The sequence below is a fragment of the Rhinoderma darwinii genome, chromosome 5, assembly GCF_050947455.1.
Source record: "Rhinoderma darwinii isolate aRhiDar2 chromosome 5, aRhiDar2.hap1, whole genome shotgun sequence".
Classification (NCBI taxonomy): domain Eukaryota; kingdom Metazoa; phylum Chordata; class Amphibia; order Anura; family Rhinodermatidae; genus Rhinoderma; species Rhinoderma darwinii.
In genome coordinates this window covers 99,597,462-99,619,345 of record NC_134691.1, presented here as the reverse complement: position 1 = coordinate 99,619,345, position 21,884 = coordinate 99,597,462, and the positions used below count along the sequence as shown (strand labels likewise).

The 21,884-nt window shown below is 42.5% G+C and overlaps 1 protein-coding gene across 1 annotated transcript in view; it reads right to left on the bottom strand.

Annotated features, from left to right (window-relative positions):
- Positions 1–21,884, bottom strand: part of KCTD1 (potassium channel tetramerization domain containing 1) — a 110,967-nt gene that overhangs the window by 78,637 nt on the left and 10,446 nt on the right. The gene's annotated exons all lie outside the window — the stretch shown is intronic.

The window sequence follows — 21,884 nt, the reverse complement described above, 5'->3', positions numbered from 1 at the left end:
ACCAAAACACTGATGACACGTAACTGCAACTCGCGCAAAACGGTGCATTTTTTTTACACGCGCAAAAAGACACACGTACGTGTAAATAAAGCCCAAGACAGGCAGTTATACTATTAACATCCCCCATACGTCTACTTTATGTTGGCATCGTTTTTTGAACATCCTTTCATTTTTCTAGGACGTTACAAGGCTTTGAAAATGTGAGAAATTGCTGCTAAAGTTCTAAGGCGATTTTTACAGGGATCCAGTTCAGTTGTAAAGTGGTTTTGAGGGCCTTATATATTAGAAACCCCAAATAAGTCACCACATTTTAAAAACTGCACCCCGCAAAGTATTCAAAAGAGCATTTAGAAAGTTTCTTAACCCTTTAGACGTTTCACAGGAATTAAAGCAAAGTAGAGGTGAAATTTACAATTTTTTTTTGCAGCAATTCATTTTAAATCCATTTTTTCTGTAACAGGGGGTTTTACCAGTGAAACGCAACCCAATATGTATTGCCCAGAGTCAGTTTTAGAAATATCCCACGTGGCGCTGGTGTGCTACTGGACTGAAGCACCGGCCTCAGAATCAAATGAGCACGTAGTGGACTTTGTGCCTCCTTTGTATTAGAATATATTTTAGGCATCATGTCAGGTTTGAAGAGGTCTTGCGGTGCCAAAACAGTGGAAATCCCTCAAAAGTGACCCCCATTTGGGAAACAACACCCCTCAAGGAATTTATCTAGGTGTATAGTGAGCATTTTGACTCCACAGGTTTTTTGCAGAAATTGGAATTAGGCAGTGAAATTTTTTTTTTTTTTTAAAGAAAATGTAGGATTAGCTAATTTTTCTTCATTTCCACTTCGGACTAAAGGAGAAAAAGCACCACAACATTTGTAAAGCAATTTCTCCCGAGTAAAACAATACCCCATATGTGTTAATAAACTTCTGTTTGGACACACGGTAGGGCTCAGAAGGGAAGGAGCGCCATTTGGATTTTAGAATGGTTTCTGGGCGCCATGTTACATTTGCAGAACCCCTGTAGTACTAGTACAGTGGAAACACACAAAAAGTGACTCCATTTGGGAAACTTCACCCCTTGAGGAATCATCTAGGGGTATAATGAGAATTTTGACCAAAGTTTTTTGCGGAATTGGAATTAAGCCGTGAAAATGAAAAAAAAAAATTTTTTCCCAATAAGATGAAGTTTTAGATCAACATCGTTCATTTTCACAAGTAATAAAGAATAAAAAGCACCCCAACATTTGTAAAGCAATTTCTCCCTGTGGTTATAAACTGCTGTTAACATATATGGGAAGGTTCAGAACTAAAGGAGTGTTATTTGACTTTTAGAGCGTAGATTTTGCTGGAATGGTTTGTGGATGCCATGTCGCATTTGCAAAATCCCTTATGTCAAAAAAAAAAAAAAAGTGACCCCATTTTAGAAAATACACCCCTAAAGGTTATCAAGGTGTGTAGTGAGAATTTAGACCCCACAGGTGTTTTTCAGAAGTTCATACGCAGTGGAGGACGCAAAGTGAAAATTGCAATTTTTCCACTGATCTGCCTATGTACCGCACAATATGGTGTGCCCAGCTTGTGCCACTGGAGAATCTTACCCTATAAAATGGTTAACCGGGTTCTCCCGGGTATGGCAATGCCTTGCATGTGGATGTAAATTGCTGTTTTGGCACACTGTAGGGCTTAGAAGGGAAGGACCGCCATTTGGAGCGTGGATTTTGCTTGGTAGTAATTTTGTTTGAGTATTTATAATGTGGGGGCATATGTAATCTGTGCAGAGTGGGTATAATATTGGGGTAAATAATAATAATTTTCATGCTACGAGAGTCCATTGCGTGAAACTCACTGCATGTCCTATATTGGTGCGTTTTCACGCACCTATTTAAGTCAATGGGTGCGTGAAAGCCACGCACAGCACACAGATGCACATCCATGTGCTGTGCGTGATTTGCGCATCAATTCCATTAAAATTTAAAAAAATGATGTGTTTTGCGAGTGCGGTTTTTACAGCATTTTTCGCCGCGTTTTTTGCCTTCGCCTAATGGGGTATTAATAAAAACAACCTCTGTCCGCTCTCAACCTGGCAAGGGTTGCCATGAAATTAAAAAAATAGTTGCTACAGGAAGGATTGGAACAAAAGGAGTGCACACAAGCAGAATGCAATTTTTTGCCCGCTTTGTCACGAGCGTAACACATGGACCTCTTACGGTTCATCGGAACTGGAGCTAGAGCACCATAGGCTTTTATGGTGCTTTAACTCCAGTTCTCATGAACCACAGGAAGTCTGGGTGTTGCGTCAGTAATAAGTGCACAAAAAAGTGGCAGTATTACGCTCGTGTAAATGTGGCCTAAGGCTCAAAACACAAAGTCGCATCAGAGCAGGACTCTGCAATGCAAGATCAATCAACAAAAACACAGCATACCTCACAATTACATCCTGTGCTGAAACATTGCCTAATGGAAATACAGGCCCAATACGTGAAGCTGCAATACCAAGAAACTACAGGGACAAAGTGAGGAAGAAAAGCTATTTGTTTTAAATCCACTTTAAAGATAAAAATGCTCACCGCTGATGTAACCAACTCCTTAGAATGCCGTGGTGCTCAATTTTTAGCAGACAAAATATTACTCATCTATCAATCCCTTGTGATAGATCAGCATTTCTCAAGGAGTTAGCAGACTTTTTGCTTATCATAACTCTAGAACATCAAAAGTGGATCAAACTTGGAGATGTCCATGCTTGGATAGATGAATGCATCTCACAGTTTGCTTGAGAGAAGTAGCTCTTTTCCAGTCTACTCAGTCACTCACAGAAAGGGTCACCCTCTTAATTTGATATTCCTCACAAGGCTGGAAATCTCAAATGTAGTAGTAAATCCAGTTACATGGTCAGACCATCATGCTAGCTACTTCTCATTCTACTCTCCAGCTTTCAAACACCAAAACAAAAAACCAATAAAATATAGTATTCTTAAAGCATTATCTCCCCAAGATATTAGAGACAACCTCAGTTTCAAAGAATAGACTAGGGGTACTATTACACAGCCCGACATGGGCCGTGTAAGCGAGCACCGATCGGCGCTTGTTTTCTCCTTTCATGCGGAACAATGATTGGATATGTATAGGGACAAGCGCTCGTTACTACGATAGCTCGTCCCCATACATTTTCATTACGTCGGCAGCACATATCCCTGATTACACAGGAAGATGTGCTGCCGACAACAATGGTTTTTAATTTTGCATAAAAGAGCAGATCAGCTGATGGTCGAGCAAACTATTGTTGCCCTGATTACACAGGGCAATAATCGGGAATGAGTGTTCATATGAACGCTCATTTGCCCGTTTATTGGCCTGAAACACCTTTTCAAATGCTAACAACCTAAGGCGGCAATACAAAACAAATTTGTGTCTCCTGATTTTCATGGTATGGCTTCCTGGCACACGACACATTGCACCTCAACACATCATAGACCCTGGATTGACCACTCCATCAAGGAGCTTAAAAAAAAAAAAAGGGGGCAAAAACATCAATGTCAGTGGCAAAAGCATCAGTCCCCAGAAGTCAAAATCTCATTGGCCCTCCTCCTCACCAATCAGTCATAAACGAGAAAAAAAATCCACCTGTCACAAGAGGTAGCAAGCAACAGGCCAGCACAGCTGTTCCGCAGTAAATAAACCAAATCGACACGGTCTAAGATTTACTATTCCATGATCACAAAAACTAAAAAATTCGACCATTACTACACGGACAAAAGTTTTGTCTATCTGGTGTGGCATTCAAAAAACAACAAAGAATGACATTAACGTCCAAATAACAGTGGTATTAAAACTTTAGCTCTATGGTCACAATTTGATCTGGTAAGTGAAACAGAGATCATAAACATCCTTTAGTATTTTCGCAGAACATGCGTCCTGGACCCAGGCCCATCACTCCTGTTGGATTGTCCTGACCCACTTGTTCTGGCCTTCAAGAACATAGTTAACTGCTCTATGCAGTGTGGGATCTTTACTGATCTACTGAAGGCAGCAGGTTTTAAGCCCTTTCTAAAGAAGCCCTCCATTGGCCCAGATGCAATTACACCGCGTTCCAAATTATTATGCAAATGTTCTTTTTCGCCGATTTTCCTAAATAGTCGATGCAAATGACAGTCAGTATAATCGTCAAGCCATCAACCGTTGGAGTATAATGCGAATTTTATTGAACAAATCTCCGAATGATAACAGATTTTTTTTTAGAAGTAAAAAACTCAAAATGCACTGTTTAAAATGTTTTGATCTCTGTTGTGCATAATAATTTGAAAGGTTGTAAAGAGAACTAAAATGGTAATTTGTTGAATTTTCAGCATCAGGAGGTCATATTTACAGAAATCAAAAGCTCTTTCAATCAAAAAAAACTTAGCAGGCCAAGTTACATGTTAACATAGGACCCCTTCTTTGATATTACCATCACAATTCTTGCATCCATTGAATTTGTGAGTATTTGGACAGTTTCTGCTTGAATATCTTTGTAGGATGTCAGAATAGCCTCCCATAGCTTCTGTTTTGATGTGAACTGCCTCCCACCCTCAGATATTTTGCTTGAGGATGCTCCAAAGGTTCTCAATAGGGTTGAGGTCAGGGGAACATGGGGGCCACACCATGAGATTCTCTTCTTTTATGCCCATAGCAGCCAATGACACAGAGGTATTCTTTGCAGCATGAGATGGTGCATTGTCATGCATGAAGATAATTTTGCTACGGAAGGCACGGTTCTTTTTGTACCACGGAAGAAAGTGGTCAGTCATAAACTCTACGTAATTTGCAGAGGTAATTTTCACACCATCCGGGACCCTAAAGGGGCCTACCAGCTCTCTCGCCACGATTCCAGCCCAAAACAGGACTCCGCCACCTCCTTGCTGACGTCGCAGCCTTGTTGGGACATGGTGGCCATTCACCAACCATCTACTACTCCATCCAACTGGACCATCCAGGGTTGCACGGCACTCATCAGTAAACAACACGGTTTGAAAATTAGTCTTCATGTATTTCTGATCCCACTGCAACCGTTTCTGCTTGTGAGCATTGTTTAGGGGTGGCCGAATAATAGCTTTATGCACACTCTGGAGGATCCTACACCTTGAGGTTCGCGGGACTCCAGAGGGACCAGCAGCTTCAAATACCGGTTTGCTGCTTTGCAATGGCATTTTAGCAGCTGCTCTCCTAATCCTATTAATTTGTCTGGCAGAAACCTTCCTCATTATGCCTTTATCTGAACAAACCCGTCTGTGCTCTGAATCAGCCACAAATCTTTTCACAGTACGATGATCACCCCTAAGTTTTCTTGAAATATCCAATGTTTTCATACCTTGTCCAAGGTATTGCACTATTTCACGCTTTTCGGCAGCAGAGATATCCTTTTTCTTTCCCGTATTGCTTGAAACCTGTGGCCTGCTTTATAATGTGGAACGTCCTTCTTAAGTAGTTTTCCTTTGATTGGGCACACCTGGCAAACTAATTATCACAGGTGTCTGAGATTGATTACAATGATCCAAAAGAGCCCTAAGACACAATACCCTCCATGAGTTTAATTGAAAAACTAATAATTAAATGTTTATGACACTTAAATCCAATGTGCATAATAATTTGGAACATGGTGTAGTAGTAGAGGTGGTCTTACACAGCCCGAAATGGCCGTGTAAACGAGTGCCGATCAACAAGACAGCTTGTTGATCAGCGCTCCTTTTACAAGGAGCTAGTTACTATGATTTCTCGTCCCCATACATTTCTATCATGTCTGTAGCACGTCCCCCTGTTTACACAGGGAGATGTTCTGCCGACAACGATAATATTTTGGACATTTAAAATGATACAAATCAGCCGACGAACGAGCGTTTACTCGTTCATCGGCTGATCGATCCCCTGTTTACACAGGGCAATTATCTGGAAAAGGCGTTCTGTGAACGCTCATTTGCCCGATAATTTGCCGATGTAAAAGTGCCCTTACAGACCTATTTCTATCCTGCCCTTCCTAGGGAGAGTTCGGGTATGTGCACACGACCTCTTTTCAGACGTAATGGAGGCGTTTTACGCCTCGAATTACGTCTGAAAAGACGGCTCCAATACGTTGGCATATATCTGCCCATTGCTTGCAATGCGTCTTACGATGTTCTGTGCAGACGAGCTGTCATTTTATGCGTCGCTGTCAAAATACGGCGCGTAAAATGACGGCTCGTCAAAAGAAGTGCAGGACACTTCTTTGGACGTTTTTGGAGCCGTTTTCTCATAGACTATTGAAAACGGCCGCAAAAAACGCAGCGAAATACCTGTTGCTAGACACTAGACTATCAGGTGATTGCATCTATGACCCTTTCCAGTCTTGCTTTGAAAAAAAAAAAAAACACACAGCACTGAATCAGTACTCACACGAGTATTAAATGACATTCTCTTAGCAAGAGACGGGCGAATGCACCATCATAATACTCTTAGATCTTTCAGCAGCATTGTCCACAGTTGACCATGATAGTTTTGTGGAATGGATGGTATAGTTCTTCAGGGGTTTACTTCCTTCCTAGCTGGCATACTATAAGAGTGTCTTTCGGCTCATCATCCTCAGAAGTGCCCTCAAAATCTGAAGTAACACAGAACTCTTCTCTCCCCAATGCTATTTGCAGTTTATACTCTACCATTACGCAAAATAACCCAAAGCCACCATCTGGAACACCACATCTATGCAAACGGTACCTGTCCTTTAAGCCCAGAGTCAACGACCCATCTCCAGCTATTAATTCCTGGTTAGCTGAACTACAAGGGATAAATGCCAGCTTGCTACAACTGAACCCGCACAAAGTTCTCTTGGTCGGATGACCGCACCAACCAGCAAAATGGCAACTTACACATCGAACACCACTATCCCTGGGAAACACAATCCTTAAAATCTCAAACCAGGTCCACAATTTGGATGTAGTGATTTATGGGGAATGGTCTTTCAGGAACCAGATATCTGCTGCTATCAAATCTTTATACGTCCATCTGAGGAACATTGCAAGAATTAACCACCTAATTCCGCCAGAAGACCTGTCAACACTGGTACATGCCACCATAACTCGACGGCTGGACTACCGTAATACATATATACTGTAGGCCTCCCAGACAAAGCAACATATCGCCTTCAGTTAATGCAAAATGCATTGGCTAGGCGAATATCCAAACAACCTCGCCATGCTCCCATGATACCAATGCTTCTCACAGTACTGGGCTGCCCATAAAATGGAGAATAACTATTACAATTTGTTTGCGGGCCTTTAAAGGCGACCTGTGACTTCTCATATGTCTATTTTAGTAAATACTTATATTCTCAATGAAATGACAATCCTAGGTTGTCAAACAATTTAGGCCTCAGCTACTTAAAAGAATGACTGAAGCCACACGCTCCTCATATAGGTGCCTATAGGATCCACCATAAAACTTTTGGAGCCACACACTTCTGTCATGCAGCCCCCACTGTCTGGAACTCAAAACCTGTATCAGAGAGAAATCATCATTGGACACAAAACAAGACTCAAAACGCACCTGTTCAGTTTGATGGCAAATATCACAATCACGCTCTACATAAGACATTATAACAAATGGATCAGTTTACTCTCGGACTTCGATTTGAGTCCCTCGTGAGAAAAGCGCATTACAAATGTTTGATATTATTATTATAAGGGGGAAAAGGGTTTTTCAATATTTTTACTGTGGATTTTATGATTTATTTTTTTTAAAGTCCCACTAGGAAACCATTTGTTCGCTGATATAATATACTGCAATACTCCTGCATCCAATGCTATACAACCTGTTCACGCACCATTTTTGGTGCTTGGCACCAACTACATAGAAAATATCCAAAAACACATTTTAATGGGGTATGTAAGGCGAGATGTGCAAGCGATATCCCTGAACTGGTCTAGCGCAAATATTGTCCTGCCACCTGAGCAAATACAATACCCACATTTCTGGCAGTAAAAAAGGTTAAATAAGTTCCTAAGTGGTTGATGTAATTATAGGCGTGTAAGCCCAACATCTATCATAGGACAGATATAAGGGCCTGTTCACATCACCGTTCACTTTCCGTTCCGGGGTTCCGTCTGAGGTTTCTGTTGGGTGAACCCCGCAACGGAAAGTGAAACCACAGCTTCCGTTTCAGTCACCATTGATATCAACAGTGACATCGCTAATGGTTTCCGTTCATCTCCATTCCGGCAGGTTTCCGTTTTAACGACAGAATCAATAGCGCGGTCGACTCCGCTACTGATTCCGTCGTTAAAACGGAAACCTGACGGAATGGAGACGAACGGAAACCATTAGTGATGTTTCCGTCACCATTGATATCAATGGCGACTGAAACGGAAGCTGCGGTTTCACTTTCCATTGCGGGGTTCACACGACGGAAACCTCCGACGGAACCCCAGAACGGAAAGTGAATGGTGATGTGAACAGGCCCTTACAGTTGGGTCAACAACAATATATATTCTTTTTTTACTGGTCATCAATTTGGAGGATGCACTAAAACCAACAATCATAATATTATTTGATAGAAAACACTAATAACGGACGTTGCTTTACAAGCCTCCAGCAACAGCGCCTTCTAGTGACATTGGACAATAATTGCATAACAATCAAAACAGTTCTATGAAAGCTAGGACCACAGCTCCCAACCATCCTGGATCCCGCGGGACTGTCCCGGTTTCTCACCGCTGTCCTGGGCGGTCTGAAAAATGTCCCGCTGGGTGCCGTGGTGCCCCAGGCGCAAGTCAGAAGTAGGGAAGAGGGGGGCGCCGCAGAGCAGCTGTATCAAAACAGCTGATCGCTGCAGACAAGCGCCCTGCATGCCGGACGACTGCAGCAGCGATTAGCGTCAGAAGGAGGCAGGTGGTCTTGTGGCGGCGTTCTTACTGGGGTCGATACCGGCCTGGGAGTGGACCAGTCCAGTTACCTGACCTGTCAGCTGACCTCTCCGGTCAGGTGACTGGACTGGTCCACTCCCGGGCCCTCACCAACCCCAGTCAGAACGGCGCTGCAAGACGACCTGCCCTCTAACGGTGAGTGACATCAGGCAGAGCGGTAGCAGTATGCTACCTCTACCGCTCTCCGCTCTGGCGGCAGTGTGTCACAAAGTACAAGGGGAGGGGGATTGTGTGGCACTATGTACAAGGGGGGACGGGGGTTGTATGGCGCTATGTACAAGGGGGGGGGTCTGTGTGTGGCGCTATCTACACTGGGGGCTGTGTGTGGCGCTATCTACAAGGGGGGCTGTGTGTGGAGCTATCTACAGTGAGGCTGTGTGTGGCGATATCTACAGAGGCTTCTGTGTGTGGCGCGATCTACAGGGGGGCTGTGTGTGGCGCGATCTACACACAGCCCCCCCTTGTAAAAATTACTAACTTTATTTTTTGGTTTTGCAGATTCTGCTGGACTGTTTGGACTACGTTGTAGATTTGTTGGACTACTGCGATGATCTACTTTTTTTTTATTATAATAAAATGGTGAGACACGGTTGTGGTGGGGGGAGTTCTTATTTCAATAAAAAAATATTTTATGTCCAGTGTTATCTTTAATACTTTAATAGCGCCTTAGTAATGGCAGTAGTCTGATTGACCACGTCTATTACTAAGGTGGGGCTTAGCGTTAGCCAGTATAAAGGCTGCAACTAACATTATTACACCGCTACCCACCGCCAACAGACCTAAGAAAATATTTTTTATTGAAATAAGAACTCCCCCACACAACCCTCTTTGACCGTTTTGTTTTAAAAAAAAAAGTAGATCGTCGAAGTAGTGCAACGAATCTACGTCATAGTCCAAACAGTCCAGCAGAAACTGCCAAACAAAAAAAAGTTAGTAATATGAAAAAATTCCTCACCTCTGTCTTCCCTGCACTGCAATAGAAACTGGACGTCAAAGAAAAATAATTACCCTTCATGTAACTCTGCTACCTGTCAGCTGAAAAGTCACCCACAAGAGGGAAAAACGTTTCCCCATTAGGTCTGATTCCCAGGTGTGTCTTTGTGGTACTCCGCCATGGGGAAACATTTTTCCCTCTGGCGGATGATTTTTCCATTGACCGGTAGCAGAGTTACACAACTGGGAAAAAAAATCCCCATCATGTAACTCTGCTACCTGTCAATTGAGAAGTCATCCACCACAGGGTCTCCCTCTTGACTTTCATTGTTCTCAGCCTTTTGGTTTGTCTTGCAGCTGCTGCTGCCGTGATGAGCAAATGTTATACCAAAGTTAGGAAAAGTAACACAAAGACGATATGACCTGATCCATAATATTTGTGATATCCATAGTTTTTTTTTTTTGGAAGTCTAGAGATCCACATTGAGAATATGCTCGTTATTTGAAGAAGGATCTGGCCGTGATATAATGTGTTGATGCAGGATATTGGGTGTGGCTTAAAAACGTCCCGATTGGGCAGATTACATTAAACTGACCATGACATTCAGGGGAACCGGTGACCAGTATTTCACCTTTTAAACCAGCAATACCCGGTGGAAGTGGGTGAAAAATCATTTTTATATATCCTATAATTATTTTATAAGTAGCTCTGTACCTTTAGTATTCAGTTTTCTCATTTTCCTATGCCGTATGCTAAGGAGCATAAAAGAGTCATATCTTCATTGGAAGAGAGTCATATCTTCATTCCTCAAGCCTTTTTGAGTGGACTCTGCCTCCTTACCTTTGATTGACAGCTCCTCGCCTCCCCCAAGCACACACGAAATCCCACGCTTGAGCACTTTTATCCTGTTCTGTTGCGCGCGTGCTCACAACAGAACACAATAGCGGCGCATGCATAGAACCTAGACTTCAGGGAAGAACAAAGCAGGAAAGGGTGTCGGACCATACATGACGGGCGCATGCGTGCTATCAGACGAGATTTTGGCATTCAGGGCGGGCCAGTTTTCGGTGGTGGGCGGGCACAAGAAGAGGAACAAACGAGACTGCCGGATTATTACCATAAAAAGGCGCAAAATCTTTGCAGACCGTTATTTACAGTCGGAACAGCACTGAACTTTTGACAGCAGCGGCCAGCTATGGGTGAATGGAGTTCAATGGATGAAATGCTTGTGACAGGTACCCTTTAAAGGGAACCTGTCACCAGCATTTCACCTATTGAACATTACTTATCTCTCACTGGCCTCTGCTAGAAAAAGTTCATTGCCCTTATCCTCTCTCCTTAACTCCTCCTCTGACTGTAAATAACGGTCTGCAAATATTTTGCGCTTTTTATCGTAATAATCCGGTGTCCCTTTGTGCGCATACACCAAAAGAGAACATCAATGCACAAGCGCGGGATTTTGGGTGCTGGGGAAAGGCGTGGAGCGGTCAATCAAAAGTAAGGAGGTGGGGTAAACTCGGAAAGACTTGAGGAATGAAGATATGACTCTTTTCAAACGAAGATTTGACTCTTTTCAAACGAAGATTTGACTCTTTTCAAACGAAGATTTGACTCTTTTCAAACGAAGATTTGACTCTTTTCAAACGAAGATTTGACTCTTTTATGCTCATTAGCATACGGTGTGGGAACACTAAAAAGCTGAATACTAAAGTTACAGAGCCGACTAAGAATACAATTATAGGTTATATAGAAATTATTTTTCACCCACTACCACCAGGTATTGCTGCTTTAATAGGTGAAATGCTGGTGACAGGTTCTCTTTAGGGCCAATGTCTACAAATTGAACATCGTTTTTGAAGTATGCGCAACAATGATAAATCATATGTGGGCTAAAAATCTATATGCGTCATACATGTTGGGGCATTCATTGGTTAGTTGAGTTAGGCCTCATGCACACGAACGTATTTTTCCCCTCCCGTAAATACTGGCGTAAATACGGGTCCTTGGTCACACGTATTCGACCCGCATTGCACCAGTATTTACGGACCCATGCCCGTAAATACAGGTCCGGTGTCACCAGTATTCCACCCGTATTTACGGGCATGTTTTCGCTGCAAAATTGCACTGCACTAATCGGCAGCCCCTTCCGAGGTAAAGTAAAAGAAATTCATACTTACCCGGCCGTTGTCTTGGTAACGCGTCCCTCTCTTGACATCCAGCCCGACCTCCCTGGATGACGCGGCAGTCCATGTGACCGCTGCAGCCTGTGATTGGCTGCAGCGGTCACATGGGCTGAAACGTCATCCCGGGAGGCCGGACTGGAGGAAGAAGCAGGGAGTTCTGGGTTAGTATGAACTTCTATTTTTTTTACACGTTGATTTATATTGTGATCGGAAGTCATTGTCCAGGGTGCTGAAACAGTTACTGCCGATCAGTGAACTCTTTCAGCACCCTGGACAGTGACTATCCCCTGATGTCGCCTAGCAACGCTCCCGTAATTACGGGTGCACACACGTAGTCACCCGTAATTACGGGAGCCCCATAGACTTCTATGGGCCTGCCCGTGCCGTAATGACGGCCTAAAATAGGACATGTTCTATATTTTTCAACGGCCCGGGCACCTTCCCGTAAGCATACGGGGAGGTACATGTGGCCAATAGAAGTCTATGGGCCCGTAATTACGGGCCGTGATTACGTTCGTGTGCATGGGGCCTAAAACTGTGAAAATAGTTTACTGGAAGAGGATCTGGGTTTACTTAGAGATCACAGACAAAGTAACAGGTTGCAATGTAAATTTGCGGCTTCTAAAAACAGCCGGAAACAACGTATTAAAAGAGGCATAGACTCAAGGGGCATGGCTATAATCTTGCCCTTGATTTAACAGAAAAATGTGCAGAAAAAGGGCAAAACATTTGATAAAGTCCGTGGGGAACCTCAGTTATGAATATTTTATTTTGGGAAGAGGAGTTCAAAAGGGAGTTATGATCAACTATGGTTCATTCATTTCCCTTGCATACGGTTGTATTACGGCATCATACAACCTTTGAAATTTCATATATAGGCACACAGTGGTCTTTTACTGTCGGATACCACATGACTCGGACAGAAAAAAATTGCGTCCTGCTCTTTGGGACTCTGTGTATGGAATGCAACAGTCCCTGTACGGCAATGCAGAGAGGCTCTATGATCAGGAATGTTTTTTTTTTGTCCTTTAAGAGCCAAATGGACCGAAAGCCCCATTTTACCTTTGTCGGGTTCAAGCAATTTAAAAAAAAAAAAAATTTGCCCTCCCCTTTTTCGGTTTGAACTTTATGAACACTCCGCTCTAATACAAAACACCAGTGATTGTCCGTTAGCTGCCTCTAGCATCATGTCTTATATGTCTATCGGATATTGAAGCTTTAAAGAAACAGAGCTCTCCATATCTACTAACCGATCTATACTTGATGTTAACAACACAGTGTGGGGTACTACCATTACTCCTAGGCAGTAAGCCCGCTGTCATGGGGTTGTGTGTGATTCAGAGGTTTCCTTCACTCCTTATATTCAGTCACCTGCACTCTTAGGCTGGGTTCACACAACCTATTTTCAGACGTAAACGAGGCGTATTATGCCTCGTTTTACGCCTGAAAATAGGGCTACAATACGTCAGCAAACATCTGCCCATTCATCTTAATGGGTTTGCCGACGTACTGTGCAGACGACCTGTAATATACGCGTCGTCGTTTGACAGCGGTCAAACGACAAGGCGTAAAAATACAGCCTCGTCAAAAGAAGTGCAGGACACTTCTTTCAGACGTAATTTGAGCCGTACTTCATTGAACTCAATGAAGCACAGCTCAAAATTTACGGCTGTCAGAGAAGCCTCGCACAATGCGAGGAGGAGCAATTACGGCTGAAACGAGGCAGCTGTTTTCTCCTGAAAACAGTCTGTCATTTCAGCCGTAAAAGCTTGCTACCGTGTGCACATACCCTTAGGCCCTGTTCACACAGAATTTTTTGCAGGCAGAAAATTCTGCCTCAAAATTCCAGATGGAATTTTGAGGCAGATTTTGATCTGCTTGCACGCTGTTTGCCGCGTTTTTCGCCCCCGGCCGTCTCTTCTTTTTCCCGCGAGACGGTTTTTCCGCTCGTGGGAAAAAAAAAACGCCTCCGCTTCCTATTGAAATCAATGCGAGTCATTTTCGGCCGTTTTTTGGCGCATTTTCTGATGCGGTTTCCGCATCAAAAACCGTGCCAAAAAACTCCATGTGAACAGGGCCATAGGGCTTGTCCACAAGTAACGGAATTGCTGCATTACATTTCTGCAGCATTTCCGCTAAAAACTAGCAGACATTCCGCTGTGGAAAACCGCACCACTTTCTGCAGCAGGAATTGACATGCTGCGGAACGGGAAAAAAAAAGCACCGCAGGTGAATTTTGGGACGGAAACTTTACGCAGAGTGTGGATGAGATTTGTTAAAACTCACCCACTATGCTGCTACTTTATTCCACTGCATATTTTCAGACGGAAAATATGCATCAATTTGTTACATGTGGATAGGCCCTTATGTCACCTGCACCTCAAAAACTGTCACGGTTACTGTGGAAACTGTCAAAATTCTCATAGTCACTCCAATTCATTCTAGCATTGACTTATGTAACTCATTACTAACCAGTCTTCGCCTCAATAAACTCTCGCCTCTCCAATATATCCTTAATGTAGCAGCCAGGCTCATCTTTCTGACCAACCGCTACACCAACGCCTCTGCCAGTCACTGCACTGGTTGCCCATTCAATATAAAAACTTCCAACTCTCTCACCCACTTTTCTCGTGCTGCACGAGTCATCTGGAATGTGCTTCCCCGGACAATAAGATTACTTCCAAACATAAGCAGTTTTAAGCGTGAAAACACATCTTTTAATACAGGTCTATCACGTTTCCTAATTTGACGCCTTTCCTTTACATAGCTGTATAAAGGGCTTGTTTTTTGCGGGACGAGTTGTAGTTTTTAATGGCACCATTTATGGTACTATATAATGTACTGGGAAACTGTGCTGTGCGGTAAAAACGACACGTTATTCTGTGGGTCAATGCAATTACAGCAATACCAAATTTATATGGTTTATGATTTACTACTTTTACAAAGGAAAAACGGTTAAAAAAAAATAATAATTGTTCTGTGTCGCCATATCCGGAGAGCCCACTGCACAGGGAATCAATCATTTACAGAAATCCGGGGTTTCCCTAACAATCGCCCAAATGTAGAAGCGGGGGCCTCTTCAATTAGGAACACAATGCTCAATATGAGCACTGTGTTTAGGGATTTTTTTTGTAAAGGGGAACTAATTATTTTAGTTTCCGGTCACAGTACAGGATCAGGCTGTTAGCGTGACTGCCCGATCATGCCGATGGCATGAGGCAGAGCTTTTCTGTACAGTTAAGGTGTGTCCGCCTATCACAGTCTTATCGTGAGTTTTAGTGATTTTCCAAAAATTGCGGTAATATACTGTGGACATTCGTAACCTAAGCCTCACACCCCATTATAAAGCGATAACATGTTATTGATACTCAAATGAGTCTAAAGGGGCCAGGCCCATACAGCCAACAACTGCACATGTAGTAAGTAATGGAAACTCCTATACATAACCACTGAACCTATAGAAGAACAAGTAATTCCATCGAAATCAAATATAAAAGGTATAAATCAGTATATCAATCTAAAAACATACATTTAAAAGCGGAGATGATAACCAGAGTGTGGTAGGTTGGAAACCAGGCAGCAAGTAGGAAACTTATAAGCACAAGTATGCATTTACAAGTAACAAACCCCAGTATTTACATGCAAATTATAATTCAACATTGAATATACTGTACTATATTGTATGTGCTATAATTATGCAATCATACACTGAGGATTATACCTCTATAGCAAAAATAACAAAATAGTTCTTAAATGAAAAAACACATGATATTGCTGTGAGTGTATAATATACAGAGCACACAAAGTACATGTATCTTACCCATGGATATATGGGAACTGGAAAGAGAGAGAGCTGCCTGGCACACACCGCCGACGCGCGTTTCGGCTATGAGGCCTTTGTCCGGGGGTGGTGTCAGGAAGTCCGCAAGAGGCTATTATACAGAAGCTAAACAATAGTTGGTACGCCGCTACACCAGTCACAAATTAGTAAATCAGTCACGATGTAAATCATGACAGCCATGTTGACAGGAAGAGAAGAAAAGAAAAAAACGGCTCTTGTTTTTGTGTCACCATATACTAACTGTAGTAAAACATAAAAAAACAAAAAAAAAAAAATACATAAATTTAGTAAATCGCTGTCATCGTAACGACCCGCAGACCAGTTATGTTATTTAAACTACATGTAAATAGCATGATTTTAAGAGGCAAATAAGAATTGTGGAATTGCTGGGGTTTTTTTTTTATTGCCCCCCTCAATAAAGTAACTAAAGTTATATGTACGTCATGGGAAAAATACAACTCGTCCTGCAGAAAACAAGCCCTCACACTGTTAAGGTGGCACTAGGAGGGCATGCAGCATGAATCAGTGAATTGGTGCAACTTTCAAAATACTTATTAAAAATTATTTTTACATTTTGAGATACAGATGCTTTGTATACAGAGCAGCTGTATCTTCTGCTGAGACCTGAATCAGTCAGGCCCGCTGGACTGACACGATCAGTGAAAGCAGGTCCTGCGTGTCCACCTGTAATTAACTTAGATTAAATCGATAGCAGCTCACTCACTCAGCACGCAGGACCCACTGACACTGAACCAGTCAGTCCCGTGGACCTGACGGATACAGGTATCAGCGCTAGATACAACTGTTCTGTATACAGAATACAAAGCAACTGTATCTCAAAAAGTAATTAAAAAAAAAAAAAAAAAGTAGTCTTTAAATGAATATACACTTTTTAAAATCAAGGAACAGTGTCACGAAAAAAAATGTTTTTACATCAGTTTGATTTTAGTGCTTTATTAAAAACTTTTATATTTATTTGTGTGTTTGTGTTTTACTTTTTTTTATTTTTTTACTTTTTCTTCCCTATGGTGGCTGCCATTTTTTTCTCCATTTCTGTATGTGTCGATTAACGACACATACAGACATGGAGTACGGCAGCTGCAGTCCCATAGTGAATGCAAACGGGGCCCGTTCCATCCACTATGGTGTACGCTGTCTGTGTGGGAACGGCGCAGTCCAAGTTGAACTGTGCGCCGTCCGGCGCCATTTTCCTGTAGACCGGAAGTTGCGGCCGGACAGTAAGATTACTACTTCCGGTCGCGGCCTCCGGACTTGTGCACTTGGAGCGGCGGTAGCAGACGGAGCGGACGGACCGGCGGCGACTGGAGCAGGTAAGTGATTTCTGTGTATGTAAGTGTTTTACTGTGTGTTTACTAGTGTATGTTAACCTACTACACTGTGTGTTAGCTCAAAAAATGGCGACTCACAGTGTAGGAGGTTTGACCGTTCAATCCCCTCGTTTCTCCCGGCACTAGCCAGGATAAAGGAGGGGGGGATTCTGAGAGCTCACTAGAGCGAGTGAGATTTCCCAAATTTTGCAGCATAAAGCAATGTGGTTGCTTTACCACATGCAATGCTGCAATTTTGGGAATTGCTCCATCTAGTGACCAGCACTGGGAAATATTATAAATTAGAATCTAATTTATAATATTTCCTGACTCGTGAAAAAAATAAAAAAAATTAGAACAATGTTTAATCACCTATACACTAATTGTTTAACTAAAAAAAATTTCTAAGTATATTCTTATAGTGGTTGGAGCTAAATTTTTCTGACACCACTCCATATCACCTAGAGACAGAGATAAACATTAACATTCTAGCTGCCTGCCACCACAAGGGGGAGCTTATGAGCTGTTCTGTTATGGAGTTGAATGTATAACTTGTTACTAAGCTCCCTCTAGTGGTGGCTGTGGGTAGCCAAAATATTACCATTTACCTCTGTCTATAAAAGGGGATTTGGAACAGCCCTAACCGCTATAGAGATGAATTAAGAAATTAATTAGCACAGGAATTTGAGCCTATTGAGATTTAAAAAAAAGTTCTCAGTGGTAAAGATTAACTTTAAAAGGAAGTTCAAATTTTAATAACTTTTCAAAAATGTCATTGTGAAAGCCAACATAGAATGAGTTGTACAAATAAAAAGTAGTTTGTATATATTAACCAATAAAGTTGGCCATACACATTACATAGCTGAATGCTACCTCTCCAATTTCTCCCATTAACATCTACACTCAGATTGGCCGAAGACGACAGTTTATCTCACAAAGTAACAAAGGATCGGGCATAAAATTTCACTATGATATGTCAGGAAAGTTTTGGGCTACACCCATTCACATTAGATTGAATTATTTTTTAATTGTTTGATATATTATGTGCTGTAGTTTTAAGATAGATACATAGATAGGATATTTTCTTTTACAGTTTGCTTTATAGAATTGTATGGTTCCAGCGACAACATCCCCAATGGCTGATAAATGGACAGCCTGGTAATTGGACTTGTTCTTCCAATTTTGATGGTAATTGTTATTGTATGTGTAAAGTTTAGTCTCCCTGTGGGTCAATGCCATTACATGGACTGTAATATATCCAAGCTTTGCTTCAGGGTACTCGAACTCATGAAACATGGTTTGAAAGTACAAGAGTCCAATATAGTTATAGTTCTGCGGCCAAACAGAAATTCAGGCATTGTGAACCACTAAACGCAAAATAGACACATTGTGTCAAACAAGAAGTACTCCTGATGAGCACTGAGACTTTCTACTCTGTCAAATTCTGGAAAAATCAAAACAAGAGTGGGTCCCATTAGAAGGAAAAAATACACTATGGATCTAATTAGTGACCACATCTCAACATGCAGCTTAAAGTTTCTCAAACTACAGAAATAAATACATGATGGTATAACATTCAGGTGTTCAGTTTCATGCCAGCAAGCTTCCTCTAGAATTATTAAAATTGGGAACACAGAAAAATGGCAGCCTAGTCTTGTTACGATTTACTTTATTTGCCGAAAGCAAGCCATACATTCCTTCGGCTGACATTTATTGCTCGTGACTCCCCCCATAACGGACTCTTGGATCACCCAAGCATGCATGCGCCGAGTACCGTGGCAGGTGGGGAGTTTGACTGGGGCGGCACACCTGTCAAACCGTAACACAGGTGTCCTAAGGCGAGCTCAGGGAGGACAGAAACCCCCCATGGAGCAGAAGGGTAAAAGCAAGCGTGCATGTTAAATTTCAATACGAAGTGTGAAATAATCCTCTGGCAGACACCTCTAGAAGTCTGTATATTCCAGAGGAATAAAGGATCCACATTGTTGACTTCCACCATGCCTAATCGTTCTTTTCCCTGACAGCAGATGTCGGAGTGCAGTTGGGCTGCCTCCATACACGTTGGATTGTTGGCAGATCCCCAAAAATAGGTTATGCTGACTTTTAACTAATGTGTATGGATTTCTATACAATAGGATTGTCCTATTCCAGAATTAATTTAAATTTACTGGAGTGACCATAATATTAAACTATGTGGACGCTCGGTCTATTTTGTAAATTTGTGCTTTTCAACAAAAGGTAACGGAAAAAAAGACAGAAGTCCATATACTTCAACAATGTTGATCCAGACTTGCATGGGAGATACATTAACAGCTGATTTAGTCACTCTCCATAGTCTTCAATGGAGATGCCAGTCAGAATCACTAGTTCCGGCCTTCCCATTTTGTAAAGTCAGCTATGTACAGGAGTTACAGACTCTACACCAGGGGTCTCAAACTCGGCTGGGAAAGTGGGCCGCATATAGAAAAAAATGGGAAGTTGACGGGCCGCATTACTTTCAAATTTGATACAATACAAAATTATTGTTAATCAATTAGTTATTTGATCTACTATAACACTATATTACTATAATAATAATAATACATTACTATAATAATACCGCTAGGTTTAAAATTCTAGATATTTCTCCACATGCTTATTTCAACAATCCAGTTTTCCAGTTTAAGTGTCGCTAAATACAGTCCGGCGGCTCAGTTAGCAGCGTTTGGCAGACACACGTCAAGATTGGGGAGCCCCTTTTTAGAGAGTGCCACAGTGCCCTCTGTGGATGCTGCCGCAGTGCCCTCTGTGGATGCTGCCGCAGTGCCCTCTGTGGATGCTGCCGCAGTGCCCTCTGTGGATGCTGCCGCAGTGCCCTCTGTGGATGCTGCCGCAGTGCCCTCTGTGGATGCTGCCGCAGTGCCCTCTGTGGATGCTGCCGCAGTGCCCTCTGTAGATAATGCAACACACCCCTAATTAATGCCACAGTGTCCTCTGTAGATGCTGCCAGTGTCCTCTGTAGATAATGTCACACTGTCCTCCGCAGACGCTGCCACAGTGCCCTCCGCAGATGCTGCCACAGTGCCCTCCGCAGACGCTGCCACAGTGCCCTCCGCAGATGCAGCCACAGTGATGTCAGGGGCTTTCCCAGAGCTGGAGTCCCGGAGCAGAGCCGCTTCTAGCACTCTACCTGGGTTTCCAGCTCTGCTCCTGACATCACTGTCTAGATATGGACAGAGATGTCAGGGGCAACCCCAGAGCTGGAGTCCCGGGCAGAGTGCTAGTAGGCTCTTCCTGGGACTCCAGCTGTGCTCCTGACATCACTGGGACTCCTGCTCTGGGGAAGCCCCTGACATCATTGTCGATGTATGGACAGCGATGTCAGAGGCTTCCCAGAGCAGAGCCTATACTAGCGCTCTGCCCGGGACTCCGCTCTGGGGAAGACCCTGACACACTGTCCATATATGGACAGCGATGTCAGGGAATTCCAGAGTCTCGGGAGCAGAGCCTGCACTAGCGGCTCTGTGTCCCGCGGGCCACAGACGACAGCCTCAGGGGCCGCATGCGGCCCGCGGGCCATGTGCTTGAGACCCCTGCTCTACACCAACAGAATAGTAGGAAATGCTTAATGAAGACTTTTTAGAAAGTTTGCATCTAGTTAGCAAATGCAGCAAAAAAAAAAATGCAATGTAAAAGGAGTCCATAGCCTTTAAATATTTATGTGAATCACACAGCAATCCTCCACTTTCTCTAAGAAAGATTCCTCGCATGGCTGACAAACCATGAATAAAACACAAAAGTAAAAAAAATAAAATGACAAAAGTCCAAAATATTTTTATGAATCAAATTCATGTCTTATCCTGGTGATAGGTTTCCTATAGTAAGTAACATAAGAATATGGTCATACGTATGTGCAGGTTGTTCCTAAATTAGATCTCATGCACACGACCGTAGTCTTCATCCGTAATTACAGATCAGGTAATTACGGTTGAAATTGCAGACCCATTCATTTCTATAGGCCATGGACACCTCGCAGTAGATTTACGGATGTGTGTCCAGGCCGTAGAAATGATCTGCAAAACATAGAACATGTCTGATTCTTGAAAGAAATTGCGGCATGGACTCACCCATAGAAGTCTATCGGTGCATCTGTATTTGCGGACAGTAAAAACCCTTACGGTCGTGTGCATGAGGCCTTACGGTTGTGTGCACGAGGCCTTTGCACATCTTTATATTAACCTAAAAAACAGCATTCACTTTCAGGATGGTATCTGGTCACAAAACTCAATAAAGCCACCGGTATCCTAATGCTATACTATGTGTTGGACCAAACTAAGAAGCCTATAGGGGAGTTTATAAATACAACGCATTAAGTAAGTAATAGTTTGTCCTACTTGCAGTATATAACCAAAGGTTATTTCATCACAGTGTGCCACCAATAATATCAAAATCTGGAGAAAACCCAAGAATTACCAATGAAACACTGTACCCTAATTCTGAAAGTAGCATAGCCTTTCAATATATTATAATACTGTGATGTTTAAATTGATTCATTATATTTTAGACTTTTTTTTTTTTTTATTCGTTTGTCCTGATACATTAAGTCAACATACCAAAATAATATTAAAAACATTGCTTGAACCCTAAGGGAGTTTTGACTGCACAGCTGGTTTCCTTTAGCAGCTTTAAGTCTTCT